An 18,124-nucleotide genomic window follows, 5' to 3' on the forward strand; every position below is an offset into this window, starting at 1 on the left:
CGCAGGCTCAGCGGCCATGGCTCACGGGCCCAGCCGCTCCGCGGCATGTGGGATCCTCCCAGACCGGGGCATGAACCCGTGTCCCCTGCATCGGCAGGCGGACTCTCAACCACTGCGCCACCAGGGAAGCCCTCAAAAGAACTTTTTTTTTTAACACAATCTGTTTACACGTAGGGGCCTTCTTGGTGAAATACTTCTCTGAACGGTACAGATTTAATTAGTCTTATCTTTGTATGGCATTTCAATAATCCTTACTACTGCATTTCAAAAACCTGCACTGTTTTAAATATGGTAGAGTTTTAACAGTTGATTGATGATGTTCTTTATAAATATTTTGTGAATAAGCTGAAGTAATAATATTATGCCTGAAACAAAATTTCATTTATTGATACCTATGTTGAAATTGAAAGAATCACCATAAAAATGTTCTCAGTGATATTATGATAAATTAAAACTCCATAAACATAAATATTGTCATTGGTAAAATGAAAAAAAAAAACAATTATCTTAAATATCTGCTTTTGCTAAAGCAGATTACACAAGCCTTAAGTTAATTAGTTCACACTTGGGGTCAGCTACCTAGCATGCCTCTCAATTATAAACACAATGATCTGTGTTTCTACAATTTCAGGAACTTGACCAATTAACATCTGGAATAAAGCTGACTTTTAAATTTACGACTATTAATTATCATTCTACTTCTGTTCTCCCCTTAACCCTACTACAATGAAAAATTATTACAGGCTATGCACATTTTAATTGAATGTGAATTGTTATTCTCATTTTAGTCAGGCTTTCTGACCCATTTATTCCAAACCTCATATTCTTTGCTGCAAATTAACCGGATCGCCACCCTGTAATGGGTATTGCCATGCCATAAATTCAACAATTTATACAAACCTCAGGGCATGGACCACACCATGCAGAATTCCATTTTGAAAGAGTAAATCACAAGGAGAGTCACGCAAGTGAGATTTAATTTCAGAAACAATGAGCAAATTGACTCTATTATTTCCTGATCTCGTCTAGGGACATCTTCTACAGATCCTTATTTTCTTGTTTTATACCACTGTCATTTCATATACCATTTAGCTTGGTCCCATGTGATTTACCCCAATATATATATTCAGAGCCATTCATTAAGTAGAAAATAAACTCATCTCCTACCCTTCTTCCTCTGGCTCCTTCTCCACCAGCCACACTGGCCTCTCCCTGCTGTTCCTTGAACAACCAAGCACATTCCTATCCCACTGCTATCCCCTCTGCTTGGAATACTCTTTCCTCAACTATCCCCACTGCTATTAGCTTATTTCATTTACGTCTCTGCTCAAATGTCATCTTATCAGAGAAATCTTTCTTGACCATCCTATCCAAATTAGAATCCCCAATCTCTCCCCCAAGACCTTGCTTTCATTTTCTTCATAGAATTATACATTACCTCTCTTCTCCAACTACAATGTCAACACATAAAAGACAAAAAATTTGCTTTTTTCACTACTATATCCCAAGGAATTAAAAGAGCATTTGGTACAGCTCAATAAATGTCAATGAATGTTTATTTCTCTCCTTGCCCATGTATGCTAAGTGTTTTTTATTCAGTGCTGAAATCCCAGGGCCTAGAACACTGCTTAATTCTGGAGACACTCAATCATCATGTCGAATGAATCCCACAATACAGGCCTGCTATTTTCAAATGTTCCCAAAATTGAAAACAATAAAGAGTGTAAGTTAATTCATGTATAAGTTGATCATTAAATGAAAGTTCCCTATTTCTCTACGAACTGAAACTTTTAGCAGTTTTCAAAGTTTAAATTAACACCACAATGAACCATATGTGCACATTTAAGCATTAAATATATTCCTGAAAATATTATGTGTAAAACTCATTAAATGATATCATGCTTTCATACTTAATGCCGTTACATTCTTCCCTCCAAAAAAGTTATAGCCCAAAACATAACAAAACTTTTATTTTACTAATTTTCACTAATACCATGTTTTTACTAACTATATTACTTCATGTTTCCCTGTTAGCTATTATTATAATCTCCCCCAGCAGTAACAACATGGGGTGTGGAGGTGGAGGCTGCGTGCACTGGGAGGCAGTTCATGGATCAGCAACAAACCTGGCAATTGTAAGGTGGGGAACTGCCCAATGGAACCTGAAGGTGATAAAATCCCATTAAAAATCCGAGAAAAGTACTACTCAGGTATTCCCAAGATATAAATAATTAAAACTGCTTTCTTCTTTACGAAAGTCAAGATGTTCCTAAGACTAAAAATCAAGATGTTTCAGAAACAGATAACATAAAAGGTATTAAAAAAAAAAAAAAAAAAAAAAAGCCAGACCACCCCCCTCCTTGGGTGCTGAGTGATTTATTTCAGTCAACATGTAAATCAGTTTCAAAATTCATCTATAAAAATTCCATCTGGTCCTAACATCACACAAACGGTGGCTCAATGGACAGTTTTCTTTCTCAATATTCTGTATACATCTCTCCCTTTGCAGCTGATATCTAGTCTCAATCATTGGAATCTTGTAGCAGAAGGTGAATTTCGTGCTATAAAACAAATCCGAGCTTGCCATAAAATTTAGGCTACTTAACTCAGGTCAGACCTGTCACAGGTCAGGCCTGCCAGCTGCTGTACAACTTCTGTTCTAGCTTCTGCCCAGGCCTGTAATTATTTACAGTTTTGCACCTGTCAAAATCTTGAAACAATGACTTTCCTTGTTTCTCAAGGTTTATAGACAGTTAAGTGTACCAAGTTTCAAAACTGAACACTTAAGGCACACATGTTAAAAGGGGGTCACTATAATTAAGTTTTTGAAACTTTTTTTTAAACAGAAGTAAAATAGAAATGAGGTGGAAAACATAAATTAGGGTTTGATGGTTAATAAAAAAAACATTAAAATAGATGTTCTCAATCTTCATGAATAAAGAAATTGCCCATGAGTTGTTAAAAAAAAAAAAAAAAAGCTTAATCCAAAGGCCAGACCTCCAAAATCAGAATTTAGAAATAGAGAGGATAGATATATCTTTACCATATGATCTGGAAAACATGTTTTTTAAAATGCCGAGTACAAATAATACAATAATATAATAAACCATACCATCATATTAAAGCCTGACTGAGCACTTTTACTACTGTTGAGTATACAAGTTGAGAGGGCTATTTGTTAAATCAGTAGACAGGTAAAATAAAAATACTAAGTCAATCAAAAGAAGGAAAGCTAAATAATATCTGAAAGTGGTTCTTTCAACTAATCTGACTACTCATGAAGAGACAGATGTAAATGGTCCTCAGTACAGCTGATTTGGCAACTGAGAGAGATGGAGAGCTCTGGCTGGCCGAGCTTTTATTCCTTCTCCTAAGTTATGCAACTCTATCCAGAAGGTGTATATTTCTTTAAGAAATCAGCAGCACTGGGTAAACAGGGTGCATCTGGTGAACACATGTCCATGTACAGGTAAACACATGATTTTAGTAATTACTTCCAACACCATCTGTCAGGCAGGTAGTTCAAAACCTACTCAACAGGAAAGGCAGTTTGAAGTAATTTTTAAGCAAGTACACTTCTCATCTGCCTAAATAAAAGTAAAGATCAAAATACAAACCTGGAAACCTGTCTGCTCTGTCCTGAATTTATCCAGAGCAGAGGCAGGCAGGTTCATTCTTGTAGCTAAAAAAGATGATAATCCTACACTGGTTGGGAAATACACGAATCTGATTAATTATCCTCAAAGGAAATTTTCTTCTGACTAAAAATAGCAGTAATTTATTCGCCACTAATCAATAACTAACAAGACTAGTCTCTGAGATACATTAAAGTGTGTCACCTGTCTGCAAAACCACCTCGCCATTAATTAAGGGATGAACTACTCTGGTGACAAATGCTTTGAAATGTTTCTCAATCTCATTAACTCAGCTTGAAAAATATAAACCCTAATGCAGAAGAACACAGGGAAAGAAAAAAACATAGCCGCAAAGGAAAAAAATCCAATTAAGAATTTTTCTGACTTCAAAAAATTGGTTATTTGAGAGACTTTTTAAAGATTACTGCAGTTTGCCTTGATGTATATCTATCTACATACCACTGGCCTTTCCATTTCTCTGATTTATATCAGTCAAGCATTTAAATAAATACTACCAACTCTCCAACATACAACACAATGCATGACAGGAATACCAAGGGCTGAATTCCCCCAGATAAGTTGAAATTTTTCCTGTAGATTCAGTGCCCTCGCCTTACCTTTACCACGATTTTTACTATGGCAAAACTAACATTTAAATTTCACCTTCTTGCTCTCTCTATCTGTCCATTCTGAGATTGAAATATTAAAAATAAAATTGTTTAGCATGTACCCCTGATATGACATAACGAGAGTGGCACGTCACCTCTGTGACCTTCCTCCCCAAAACCCATAACCCCACTCTAAATATGAGAAAAATATCAGACAAACCCAAATTGAAGGACATTCTACAAGACAGTATTCCTCAAAACTGTCAAAAACAAGGATAGTCTGAGAAACTGTCACTGACTAGAGTCTAAGAAGACATGATCATTAAATGCAATCCTGGATGAAATCCTGCAACAGAAAAAAGGACACTGGGGGAAAACTAGTGAAATCTGAATAAAGCACGGTGTTTAGTTAATAGCAACATGAACCAATGTTAATTTCTCAGTTGTAACAAAAACACTATAGTGATGTAAGATGTTAACAATATGGGAAACTGGGTGAAGGGTATACAGGAATTCTCTACATTATCTTCACAACTTTTGTGTAAATCTAAAATTCCTCTAAAATTAAAAGATTGTCTAAAGTTTTGCTCAGCAGGGATTTTGAATGTTCATTATTCATTCAACCGAAGTTCATTCAGCAGCCAAAATATTATAGCCACATACAATGCAATGCAATGGAGACCCCACCATGAGACAGGGACCACGTGAACACACACTGGAACACCACAAAACTGGGACTAAAATCAACCGATAGGAAAATGATTAAAAGCAGGTCAGTATGAAACAAGGGTCTCACTGATAGAAAGCATACAAATTATTACCTGCTGTTACAACGTCTGTCAGTTAGTTTAAAATACTTGAGCATAAAGAATGTAGTTTCTGTAGCTCAAACCTGGAGTCTAGGGACATTCAGTTGCCCTAGTCAAGAACGCAAATCTCAGTGTACTCTAATCAGAATCCCAATTCCAGAGACAGCTACTATAAATACTTCTATTATCAATATCTCAAGTAACAACTCAGGATTTGCTAATTGGTACATTAAACGTCAGAAATGAGTTTTTACTGGTAAAAACAGTAGCTTGTTGACTTGCGGGATTCTTGCCACAAACGGGTTTTCACTTTTTGAAAGTAACAGTATTTGACACATATAGACTGACTAAACAATTTAGAGACATGACACACTTCTGAATCAACAGGGCATATGAGTTAGTGAGGCCCATAGCTCTTACCCTTAGAGATAGCTCCCCAAATTTAATCTCTAGACGGTCCTGTGTCCAGTCATGGGTTTAGGAGGATTCTCTGTTGTCTGATGTTGAATATAAAGGTAACTGAATCCTACTTCTAAAATGTCACTGCATTTGCCTGGATGAACCTTCCAGACAAAGTGCCGGTCAAGGCACCTAAGACCACAGAAAAGTGAACCTTCAATCAAGCTTATTTAACAAACTGCATTAACTGTTTTGAGCCTGCTTCACTAACGAATGATTAATACATTTCTCTGTGTGGCAGAATGTGGTGTGAGACTTGTAGAGAAGTAGCTCCCCTGCCTCAAACTTGTTTGGCAAAAACTAAGTGTTGTGAATGACAAACCTGACTTAACGTCAATTCACTACAGCCCTTAGAGAAAGACTTGGCATCCGTGTATGTTCTAACTTGACATCCATGTATGGCTTTCCAGAAATCCAACTGAAATTGTATGAAAACTTTCCATGTGTTTGTGAATGTGCTTCTTTTTGGCAGGGAGAGAATGTCCACAGCTTTTACCAGATTATTAAAATGATCTGTGACTCAGCAATCATTAAGGCCCATACAGCCCTGAGTAATCAAGTCAACCAACAATTACCGTTTCTTCCATTAAAATAAGTCTTCCCTTAAATTACACAAGTTCTATTTTCCCCAAAACAAGTGGCCTTCTCGTTTGATCTAAATGAATACCACGTACCTTCTAAAAACAGAGAAAAGTTTAACTATTATACAATTCACTTGACCTTTCAAACACCTTACCCAAAGCAGAAATCAAAACTTTCTTCAAGAAGCCGTTATTTTCAAACAATGATGAACAATGCATTTTTGGATTTCAAACCATTTTATCCAAGGGCGTGAATGATCTGCACATCTCAGAGGAGTTGGTTTGGTTTTTATAAACAAAATCAGTTTACTTCAGCTATGTTTTACACTAGCTCTTGAACTATATCTTTTAGTGTCTAGTTCATCCAACCTGGGAGAAGAATGGACAATTTTCTTTCTCTTGCACCTCTCTCATGATTTTTTTCATCCTGAATGAACTGGTACAGAAAAATAACTTTCTAAATAGTCACCAGAAATGCTGCTAAAGGTCATATGATCATCTCAGCAGTCAAGTGTCTGACAAAGCAAAATACGCAGGATTTTTTTTAATCCTCATGAGCAAACATGGGAAAATGCTAAAATTTATCACCAATGAACACAATGAAAAGCAGGTGCCGAGTACCCACATCATACAAAATATCCTTCAGCATGTTCTGTTTTGGATCAAGTCCTAACTGGGGAAAGCTGGAAGGAAAATGAGCAGGAGATGGGGTCACGGACTACTTTCTTAAAGTTAATGAAAGGGTTACACAGCATTGACTCAAATGCTATATAACCATCAGCTGTGGTTCTTCTTGCATGACAGTATCTTTCAATTTAACATATCCTATATTAAAAATAACTTTAGCGGGGGGTGGGGCGGTGGGATGAACTGGGAGATTGGGATTGACATAGATACACTTATATGTATAAAACAGATAGCTAATAAGAACCTGCTGCATGAAAAATAAATAAAATAAAATTCAAAAAAATAAAAATAGAGACATTTGGTCAAAATATAAATAATTTTGTTAAAATATTTACTTTAAAAAATTATTAAAATAAAAACAAACTTTTCTCTAATCCAAGCATGAAATGATGGCTAGAGATTAAAAAGGAGTTCCAAATTAAAATGTCCACATACTAACTTTAGAGAGAAAAACCAAAAGAAAATGTCCTTGCTAAATGTGAGGCTAACTTCTAATTTTTGTTTTCTAAGAATGGACTTTATTTACTAATTTCACATGCCTTTAGCTACCTGATTTCTTAAAGAATTCACAGTCTAACTTTAAAAATCTTTAGAGACTTGGAGACGAAGTAAAGCCTGAACTTGAAGTCGTTCCTGTTTTGCAGAAGTACAACGTTGCTGCCACTGAGGGCTGTAAAAAATATGGGGAAGAACGCCTTCATTTTTAGATAACTTCTCAGGATGGGTTTTTATTAAAAGGAGGAAGGCCCATGATTTCTAGGGTCTCCTCCATGTTTTGCTCTGTTGCTCCTAGCTGGCCAGTCATTGTGGAATGCCTTTGGGGCCACAGCGAAGAGAAGACGAAAAGCAAACTTAACTGGTGATTTAAACCACACATTCAAGAAATGTGGCAGTGGGCTTTGAAGATCTATTTTTTAAATTTCAGTGAGTCCACTTATATGAGGTACCTGGAACAGTCAAATTCATGAAGACAGGAAGTAGAATAGTGTTTACCAGGGACCAAGGGGAGGGGAGAAAGAGGAGTTATTGCTTAATGGGTACAGAGTTTCAATTTGGGAAGATGAAAAGGTTCTGGATATGGATAGTGGTGATGGTTGCATAGCAATCTGAATGTACTTAGTGCCACTGAACTGTATACTTAAATGTGTTTAAAATAGTAAATTTTATGTTATGTATATTTTACCATAATAAAAAAATAAAATCAGTGAAAACCAGGATGGCTGCACACAGCATCCTGAAGAATGGGTGGCAGTCCAGGGTACACCTGCATGGCCAGAGAAAAAGTGAACAACAAAAGAATGATGGAAGTAGCAGGAACAGATATCAGGAAACCAGGTGGCAACTGCATTAGCAGATACGAAGAACCAAAGCACCTCAGTAGTATAGAAATACCACTTCCTCCAAGTATAACCTGACATCTGGGCTCAGTTCTAAAACAGAAGACTGTGTGTATTTATGAACATCTGGATGGAACTATAACCTGAACAGTCCTAGAAGATGAGTTTTACAACAAGCCCTTTATCTGAGAGATAAAGGGTTATTGGCAGGTGGGCCAAATGTCCTAGATACCTTTTTAGAAACAATTCTGGACATACCTATCAATACCAAATTTCACCTAGAAGCATGCGAACACCCAGTTCTGAAGGCGCTAAACAACTTGATTTTTTTTTCCCAGGAAGACACAGTCCTAAAAAACATGTATCATATCTATTTCTTTCAAACTTACAGGGTGGAAAAGAGGCAGCTCTGCATTATACAGGGACTTAAAACATTTTCTACTTTTTCACTAGAGGTGAAAGGCAGTGACAAAGGTCTTCAATATGGTTTTTATGTATTTCAGTACATGGATGATGACATACTTCATTACTTTCTTGGGCTGTATGAAAAAGACAGAATGGACTTCTTTAGCCCTGGCATCAATGTAGCTCTTGTTCCTGTTACCTCTGCTCAGTTGATGCTTCATAACAAATTAATATAAACATGGAGACTAGGCAAAAGATGGGGGCAGAGAACACTGCACAACTCAAAGAAGGACATGCTGATGCACAGGTAGAGATGTCCTTTCTTCTCCTTCTATGGAATTGAAGGGGTTCCTCCTGCATCCAGAGTAAAAACTGTGACTCCTAGGAATGTAGCTGGCAGGTTCTGAACTACAAGTTAATTAAACGAGAATTTTTCTGAGTTAAGTAACCCCAAGTTCAAGTATAACTAGGTCTTATGAAAAGCTTTCAGTATTAGACTTCAATCATCCACATTAAATGGATGAGACATGACAAGAGAAGGCAAAAGTATTTCTGTGGTCTTGACCTTTTGGGAAGCCAAAGGCAAGAAAGTAAGACTGCTGTTGTGTGTAGTACTAAGTGTACATTAATATGCAGTATATCAACTAAAAAAACTAAGTACAGAACATTCGTCCCTGGAAGAAACACGTCTATCTGGAAAGATAATTTGGTCATTTGTCCTGTTCTTCACTATTTGTTTCTGGAAAACAAGAAAGTGACTGTTCTTCCTCTTTATAAGAAACACACAAAAAGTTCTAACAGGTGGTAGCTCTAAAAGTTTAGTCTCCAAGGGATTGCAGTAATCTGGAACTGCATTAACAAGAATTACCTTATCTCAATTCAGTAAATTATCACAAACGGTTAGTATTTCTGACTAACAAGAAAAGCCACTAAGTATTTGCAGACTTAAAATATTTGTCGAGGAAATGAGAATGAAGGAAGAAAAGTGAGAGTCTGTCTTAGAACTGAAAGGGCCACCCTCCACAAAGATCAGCTGAGATCTGATTCCTTGCAAGTAAGTTCTGGCTCTTTCTTAATTTCTTACCACTGTTGGCAGCTCCCATCTTCTCTTAATCGTGACCCCTCAAAATACTGATTTTTCCAAATTTATCCAAACGGTTTGATTATTCTTTCTTATTGTTCGGGGCTGCTAAAAAACAGCAACAACTAAAACTAAAAATGAAGCCTCAAAAAATAATTTATCCTAAGAAAAAAATGCAAAAATGAGAATTACTGGGCTTCCCTGGTGGCGCAGTGGTTGCGCGTCCACCTGCCGATGCAGGGGAACCGAGTTCGCGCCCCGGTCCGGGAAGATCCCACATGCCGCGGAGCGGCTGGGCCCGTGAGCCATGGCCGCTGGGCCTGCGCGTCCGGAGCCTGTGCTCCGCAACGGGAGAGGCCGCAGCAGAGGGAGGCCCGCGTACCACAAAAAAAAAAAAAACCAAAAAAAAAACAAAAAAATGAGAATTACTATAAACTCTCACAGCTGATACTCCCCCAACACTAACCTTTCTACAATGGTCTCACTTCAGGTTTCATGATTTTCAAACCTCAAGAATAATAAAATTGCAGAGTTCCCAAAAATAACTAACCCCTCTGTGACGCATACATAAATTCTGTGGAATACCAAATTAAAAGGCCAGAGTGGTTTCAAACATCATAAACAAACATTTAAAAGAAGGAAAGATGAAGAAAACCAGGGACAAACGACTATCATTACACCTATTTATTAGCAGTACACAGAATTCACAAGAGCTCCTGATGCTTGGGGCTCCAAACAGAGAGCTGCCTAAAACAGCTACAAAACTCCAGGTGAGCTCTGAGGTTGAGTGACAAACCGAGAATGCATCCACACTAGCCAGCACTGAAGGCTTTACTCTTTTTGACATTTTAAAATTCGGAGTAAAATCCTGGCAAAGAAATAGTGAGAACTGTTCTCGAGCTCATGCCCTTCGTATGTACTTTATTAAGCCTGATTTACTCTGAGGGAAAAACAAACCAAAACCAAGAAACTCTTAACAGGTAGACAGTAATCCTATATAAATGTCCCAATGCTAGGGATGGAGTAGGATAATTAGTTAGTTTAAAAGTCCCACTAGGGGATTAAAGACAGAAAGGGAATTTTAAGGGAGTCTGGGAGACTGTCCTAAGCTAATGACCACTCAAGGAAAAAACCCAGTAACCCAGCAACAGTCTACACTACCTTGAAGGAAGACCAGACGCATTCAAGCTCCAGGCACACTCAAGCCACCAAGTCCTGATAGTTAAAACACAAGACAATAGACATGGGGTCTGGATCTTGTTATATGAAGTCAGGGAGTAAATGGTCCTTGAAGAGTTGCATTCCTACTTGTGCCCAAGACAGGAATATAGGTGAAAGGGGACATTATACCGAAACCGGAGATGAACTGCCATATTTTAGTATATGTTACCACCCTTTTGCTAATATACATATGATTTAAATAGCACCATGACAGTACCAGTTAGACCACACAGGGTTAAAGGGGGAACTAATGGCAGCTACCCCCAAATGAGGAAGAAGGTGGTCTTCTCCTCTCCCCACTTTTCCTCTGATTACAAAAATGTAGCCCTCTTTGTTCTCAGGGCTGCACTTCCTTGTGTGCCTGCTTGCATCTCTCACAAGCGTCCCATGCTATTAAACTCATTCTTTGCCTGTGGCCTTGCCTCAAGCTGAATTCTTTCTGTGAGACAAAAGAATCTGAGCTTCAGTTAAGTCCTGACACCAGGTGAGTTAAAGACGATTAAATTAAAGACAATTAAAAGACAGTGGGGTTCGAGTCCCCTCCTAAATCAGGGATTCTGGGGTTCAAGTCCCAATCTGAGGTGCAGCTGGGTTCAAGTCCCATCCAAGAAAGACTGCAGTTTCACCAAAGTCCTAGTATTAATAAGCAAAAGTTACCATACCTATACAACAAATCCCATAAGACAAAGTCCTACAAAATTTAAAAGCTTCATGCTGTGAAAACTTAAAGTTAAAAATAAAAAACTTTTGAGCATACCACCCCAATGTATACATATTTATTTATAAATCATATACTTGTCTTACTGTACAAATTGACTGTGTATTTTATAAAAGATATATAGAAGTAGAAATTTTAAAAGTATGAGATAAAAATGAAGTTTTTACTATTTTCTTCCCACCCAACTCCCAATGCACTGTTTTATCTACCCCAGGGGTATGTGTACTCCATTTCAGAGATAACTACAGGAAAAGACAGAAACCAGACTGAGGCACATAGTGAGCTGCCTTTACACTGCCTTGGGGTCCACTCTAAATTATGAGAGCACTGACAAGTGAATACCTTCTCCAACTCTGGATAGCTGCTTTCTGCCCTTTCTATATCTACTACCATCACCTCCCTCAGAAGATACAGGGCAAGAGAGGAGGCAAGGAGGCAAAACAGCATGTGCAGAGGCCACTGCTTAGGAGTCCTAATAAGGACGTTTAATAAAACTCAGATTAAATTAAGTGTGGATGTTTGCTCTGCCAGCTCTGACTTTCACTTCGCCTGGTACACTTGCTCCCTTGCCTCAGACCATTATGCAGAGCAGGCTGCATGACCAATCACCTTCTCCAGTTCCACCAAGCAGAAGGCAGGCTGGCCCCACCACGCCATCTGCACACGCACCTGCTCTCAGCAGCATGGCTGCTCAGGGTCTGCTGGCCCAGAGATGCCCTGGCCCACAGGGCACCACTGTGAACTCATAGTTTCCACAGGAACTAGTCCAAAGATTCAGGAAGAAAGCTGGAGAGAGCCAAAGACAAGAGGCGGGACAATGAATGGCAGCTTACAAATGAGAGCCACAAAACCTCTTGGGAGCGAGGTCATAAAGCATCTTACCCACCACAGTCCCTAAAGAATTCAAAGTCATTGTTGCCTATTCCCTTGGATATTTCCTACTTTTAAAAAAGTCTAGTAATATAGCATTTGTTGCATGAAATATATATTTCATCTTATTTGAAAAAGATATTCATCATTATGTATGGGCAAAATAATTATCATAATTTATCATAATCTCAATTTCTTTTTATTTATTTATTTATTCTTTAAACATCTTTATTGGAGTATAATTGCTTTACAATGGTGTGTTAGTTTCTGCTTTACAACAAAGTGAATCAGTTATACATATACATATGTCCCCATATCCCCTCCCTCTTGCGTCTCCCTCCCACCCTCCCTATCCCACCCCTCTAGGTGGTCACAAAGCACCGAGCTGATCTCCCTGTGCTATGCGGCTGCTTCCCACTAGCTATCTCTTTTACGTTTCAATTTCCTTTTTTTTTGTACACTGATGAAAGTACTCAAGCAGACCATGGTGGATACATAGGAATATTAGTAAATGAACTCACATTAGATCTGCAAAACCTTCTCCCAAGATTTCAATGTTAAATTTATTCTTGATTACTGTTTTTATTAGCATAGTAAAGCAGTCCTGACTTTAAAAGTTGTCTTATAGCTGATTCTCAATATACAAAGAAGCTCAAATGAGCATACTTGAAAAACATTGTCTATAATTAAGGTAAACGGTTACTAACCCAAATACATGTAAAGATGTTCAATTCTATTCATAATCAATGAAATACATATTAAAACAATGAACTGTCATCCCAATCCCCATTAAATTAGCAAAGTCAAAATTCGTAATTCCAAAAGCACATGAGGGAGAAGTGTGTCTCTGTCACTGCTGGACAGGAGGCTAACTCATACACTTTTTCTAGAGAACAATGTGACAAAATATAGCTAGAGTTTTTGAAATGCTCATTTTTTGACCTAAAATTCCACCTTTGCAAATCTAAGCTACATTATAAAAATATACAATAGCCAGAAATGAACTCAAAGATTTACACCCAGAGATGTTCATTTATTTGATGGATACAATACATTTACTGTAGTGAATGACAAATTGGATAAAATCTAAGCAACAGCCAAAGAATGTACATAAACTATCCATAAAATGAAATATTACACAGCCATTTAAAATTAATATTAATCAAGTAATAAACTTAAGTGTTTTTTTTAAGTGGGATACAAAAATAGCACAAAACAATTTCATCTATGTAAAAGAGAAACCAATACAGATAAAGACTGGAAAGTCATACGGCAGCATGTTAACTGCCTAAAGGGATACAGGTGACTTTCAAATTGCATTTTCCAAACATTTTACAAGCTACCTTTTTTTTTTTTTAATAATTGAGAAGAAAAATTGTTTTAAAAGTCTATGGATCACCAACCAACGATATTTCTGAAAAATCAGCTGTTTTTTTTTTAACACTAAGACTAGCTTTATGAAACATAAGCCTTATACAATAAAAACAGAATTCCTTATCATTCAGTTCTGAATGATTCTGAGATGAAGCATCTATAACTTTGAAAATCAATGTCACAACATATAAACCTTTAAAAAACAACCATCAATGACAAAGAAAACACCATTTATTTGCAGGTAGAATTATACAAGAGTCATAAAATGGACATTATGGTTTTGACCCCATGATTTTCATCCCCTAAAAATCACTATGTGAGAGACGAAAGAACCATGTATTAATTCCAGTTTTGAAGAGCAGAAGATACTATCCATTATAATTTCCTGCTAACAAATAAATCTCTAAGTATAAATAAAACTAGGACTCATTAACCAAATGCTAGTTTACTATGGTACTCTAATAGATCTGTACTAACTGTAACAAAAATAAAAATTAGAAACATATAAAAACTTGTTTAACTTTTAACATCTTCTGAACATGCAGACCCAGGTTTAAAACGAACTCCATCACTTCCTAGCCACGTAAACCTGGGGGCAAGATACTTGACCCCTATAATCATACTTGTTTCCTCAAGTTTAAAAAAAATTAGATAAGACAAAGCCCATAGAAGTGCCTCACATACTGCTCAATAAAAGATAGCTATAATTTTCCCTCAGAAACAATGTTTTACTAGGTAGAAGGAAGAGGTAAAGGACAAAATAAAAGATTTAAATCAATTCAGTCAGCATCTGGGAGGCTATGCTAGGTGCTGGGTATACTGAAATAGATAAAAGCTCACAGTTTTCAAGGAGGGAAATACAAACCAACTGAAAATTAAAATCCCCTCTAATAGGATGATATAATTATGGTAAACACAGGATGCTTCAAAGGAGTGCAAGGTAGAAAATGTAACTTGGGCTGTAAGTTCAGGGAAGACTTCAAGAGGGAAGTGCTTGCACTGCTAGATCTGGATAATAAAAGAGAAATGTTATCCAGTCAGAGAAGGAATGTAAGATCAGGGGAGGTACAGACTGTACGGTAAAGCCAGAATCAGAGTTTCCTGAGGGATATGGCCTGCAATGTCCCTGGAAAGGAGGCAGGATCTGTACTGTCACCAGAACGTCACCAGCCCTTCCACACACCCACACCTGGCTCTGCAGTGAATAAGAAAGAAAGGAGGCCTGGAATCCAGAGGAGAAGTGCTTTCCTGCTACTATAACCTTGCAATTTCCCACCAGCACCCTCTACTGACTGCAGCTGCTAACAGAGGAGAACTATTACTGGGTCCAGGTCCAGTTCCAGTCCCACAAAGCAAGGCAAAGAAGGCTGAACTGGGGGCTGAGAGATGATAAACAGATAACTGGCACACTGTCTCTCCTATCAAATAAAGACAATACTCTGCCTTATTCATTTTTTGGTCCTTGGCCCCTAATACAATGCCTGGCATAAAGTAGGAATTTAATAAATTTGTAAAGCACAGTAAAATGGAAAGAACACAGAATTTAGACCCAGTCATGGGTCTAGCCTGTCCAGTCATGGGCCGGGGACGACACACAACTAAGCAGCAGGAAAGAACTGGATTTCCCGGAGATCAGCATGCACAGGACTGTTGCTGCCTGGAAACATTTTGGACTCCAGAGCATGCTTAGGAGTTGCTATAACAACTTCCTATGTTCTTTACAGGGATTCATCTACAAAGAGAGGCCATCGTTCAGAAGAACTGTAAATGCATTCATGACAACACTGAACAGTTGAGGTAAAGCGGGCCAACAGGAAAGAGGCTTAAGCTAAAGATCCCCAACTAATGTGACGCAACAAACAAAACTGAAACCATGGATCCTTCCCAACCTGTTTCTCACTTCTCACAAAATACTGATTGTTCGTTTCAGGCATTAAAAACTTTAGCATCACTGGTATCAAAGATTGTTACTTTCTCCCCTTAAAATCACATCCTGATATCAGAAAACTTAGATGATGAAACAAGTACCCCTTTGCACGCTAGCAAACAAGAAACACGGGTTTAAATTTTGCCCTATTATAAACAGCCTCACCTTGCTAAACAGAAGGATGTTTGTTAAATTATCTTTTTCAAGGTTTTTTAAGGCTCAATACTTGATCCAAAAGTGCCCTGTCCAGCCAGATTTCTATATAAAGCTACACGTAGAAAGTAAAGATTTTCTTTCAATCAGAATAAAGAGAATCACAGATGCAGACAGTGACAGACAACATTCAGTCTTAATCAAGTCTTGCTTATTGAAAGAAAAATTCCAGGTTAGTGACAACCTGTCTAGTTTTAACCATCTTTAAAATAAATAAATAATTAAAAAGACTAGTCCTCGAATAGTAGCACTTTTTGAGAAATGAACGTAAAAAATCAAACATTGCTAACAGTACTGTCAGGAAAGTCACCCTCAATTTTCCTTAATTTGGCACAAATTTCTAAGAAAACTAACTTCAAATATAATGTCATATCTTTAAAAACTACTTACACATGGGAGTGTACAATCATCATAAAATAAAGTTTTTTTAAAAAATTGACATAATTGATAACGTCCTTGCATTCTAAGATGTTCTTCCAATAAATTTCAAAAGCAACATTCATTCATCATTCAGAAACTATACAATTTAATTACACCAGAACCTCCCTCTAAAGCCATTCAACACAGAACAAAGCTCTGCTCTAAAGAGGTTTATTTATAGCTGAGGACAGGGGGCATGCCCCAGTGCCCAGTATACTGTCCGACATATAAGAGATAAGGGATGATGATACTTGCTGAAGACATGGCTAAAAGGGTCTCTCTACATGGCAGTCTAATCTACAAGGTGGCTCAGGCCATGGATAACAGTGCCACTCATTTTATCTCATATTCACAATTACTAATTTAAAAATAGTCATTTAATTTATTCTATTCACCACCACTGATCTTAACAAACTCTTTGTCAGCTAGTTCCAAGCAGAACAAAATACTACCCACACATAATTTCCATTCCAAGTAATAATCTAGGTCTCACCTGAAGAGGACTGGAACTAGAATGGCAGCAATAGGAATGGCAAGGAATATAATATACAAAGATTTTTATTTAGTGTTTTTCTGATATGTCTGGAATGTTCTTCTCTTACTATGAATAAATATTCTAGAACTCGTCTGAGATTTATATTAAGACTTATTCTTTCAAAAGCCTTCCCAACTAGCCCACCCAAAAATGATCCCACCTAACTATAAAGAACCATTCTAAAATCTAATAAAAATGCAATAGGGAATATTGAAGAAATGCAGTAAAACAATCAATGTAATAAGAATGAGATAAAGAAGCTAAAAAAACAAAGTCAGAGAGAAACAGGTAATAGGAATAACATTCATAAAACTTGAGTCCAACAGAAGATTTTTTTAAAAAAGGAATAGAACCAATATTTAAAACGAGAAGTCAAGAAAACGTTCCAGAAATAAAAGACGATCTGAATCTACATATTGAAATTCTCCCAATACCTGGGAGAATTAACCGGGAAGAATCAACTCCCAGGCAGACCTTAGTAAACTCTTAGGCTTCAAAGAGAAAGAAAGGATACTCAAGGCCTCCTGGCAAAAAAGATAAAATAATGAACAAAGGCAAGCAAATCTGGGATCTGATCTGGGATCAGAGTTGTCTAAAATAAAACATAATGCAAGGCAACAATAGAACAGCTTTTTTTTAAGAAATTCAATGAAAGAAGGAATGAATAATGGATTTTATATCCAATCAAACTGTCCTTCAAGTATCAATGCTATATAAAAAGTTTTAAACATACAGGAATTCATAATCCCTCCTTGAAGAATCTACCACAGAATGAGCTTAATGCACCAACCGAAGACTAGGGAAATTTCAGCAAAATAGAGTGACACATCCATTTATACATGTAACTGTAGATATGAGACTAAAAGTGGGGACATTAATCTTTGAAAGCTGAAGATTAACGTACAAATGTTACAAGTTGTAACAAAGTACAAACAGTGCAAAAAAATGTGAAGAAAAAGGAGAGGAAGTGAGAAAGTAAAATAAGTTCACTAGTTGACTAAAGTCAGAAGTTAAACTCTTAACACTGAAGAGACAGTAAATGATTAAATAGGTAAAAGAGGAATACAGTCATTTAAAAGGTATAAAGACAAATATGGGCTTCCCTAGTGGCGCAGTGGTTGAGAGTCCGCCTGCCGATGCAGGGGACACAGACGGGTTCGTGCCCCGGTCCGGGAAGATCCCACATGCCGCGGAGCGGCTGGGCCCGTGAGCCATGGCCGCTGAGCCTGCGCGTCCGGAGCCTG

The 18,124-nt window shown here is 37.4% G+C and overlaps 1 protein-coding gene across 10 annotated transcripts in view; it reads right to left on the bottom strand.

Annotated features, from left to right (window-relative positions):
• CDKAL1 (CDK5 regulatory subunit associated protein 1 like 1) overlaps positions 1-18,124 on the bottom strand; it is a 678,378-nt gene that overhangs the window by 534,941 nt on the left and 125,313 nt on the right. The gene's annotated exons all lie outside the window — the stretch shown is intronic.

This window comes from Physeter macrocephalus, chromosome 18 (genome assembly GCF_002837175.3).
Source record: "Physeter macrocephalus isolate SW-GA chromosome 18, ASM283717v5, whole genome shotgun sequence".
In the NCBI taxonomy this organism is placed as follows: domain Eukaryota; kingdom Metazoa; phylum Chordata; class Mammalia; order Artiodactyla; family Physeteridae; genus Physeter; species Physeter macrocephalus.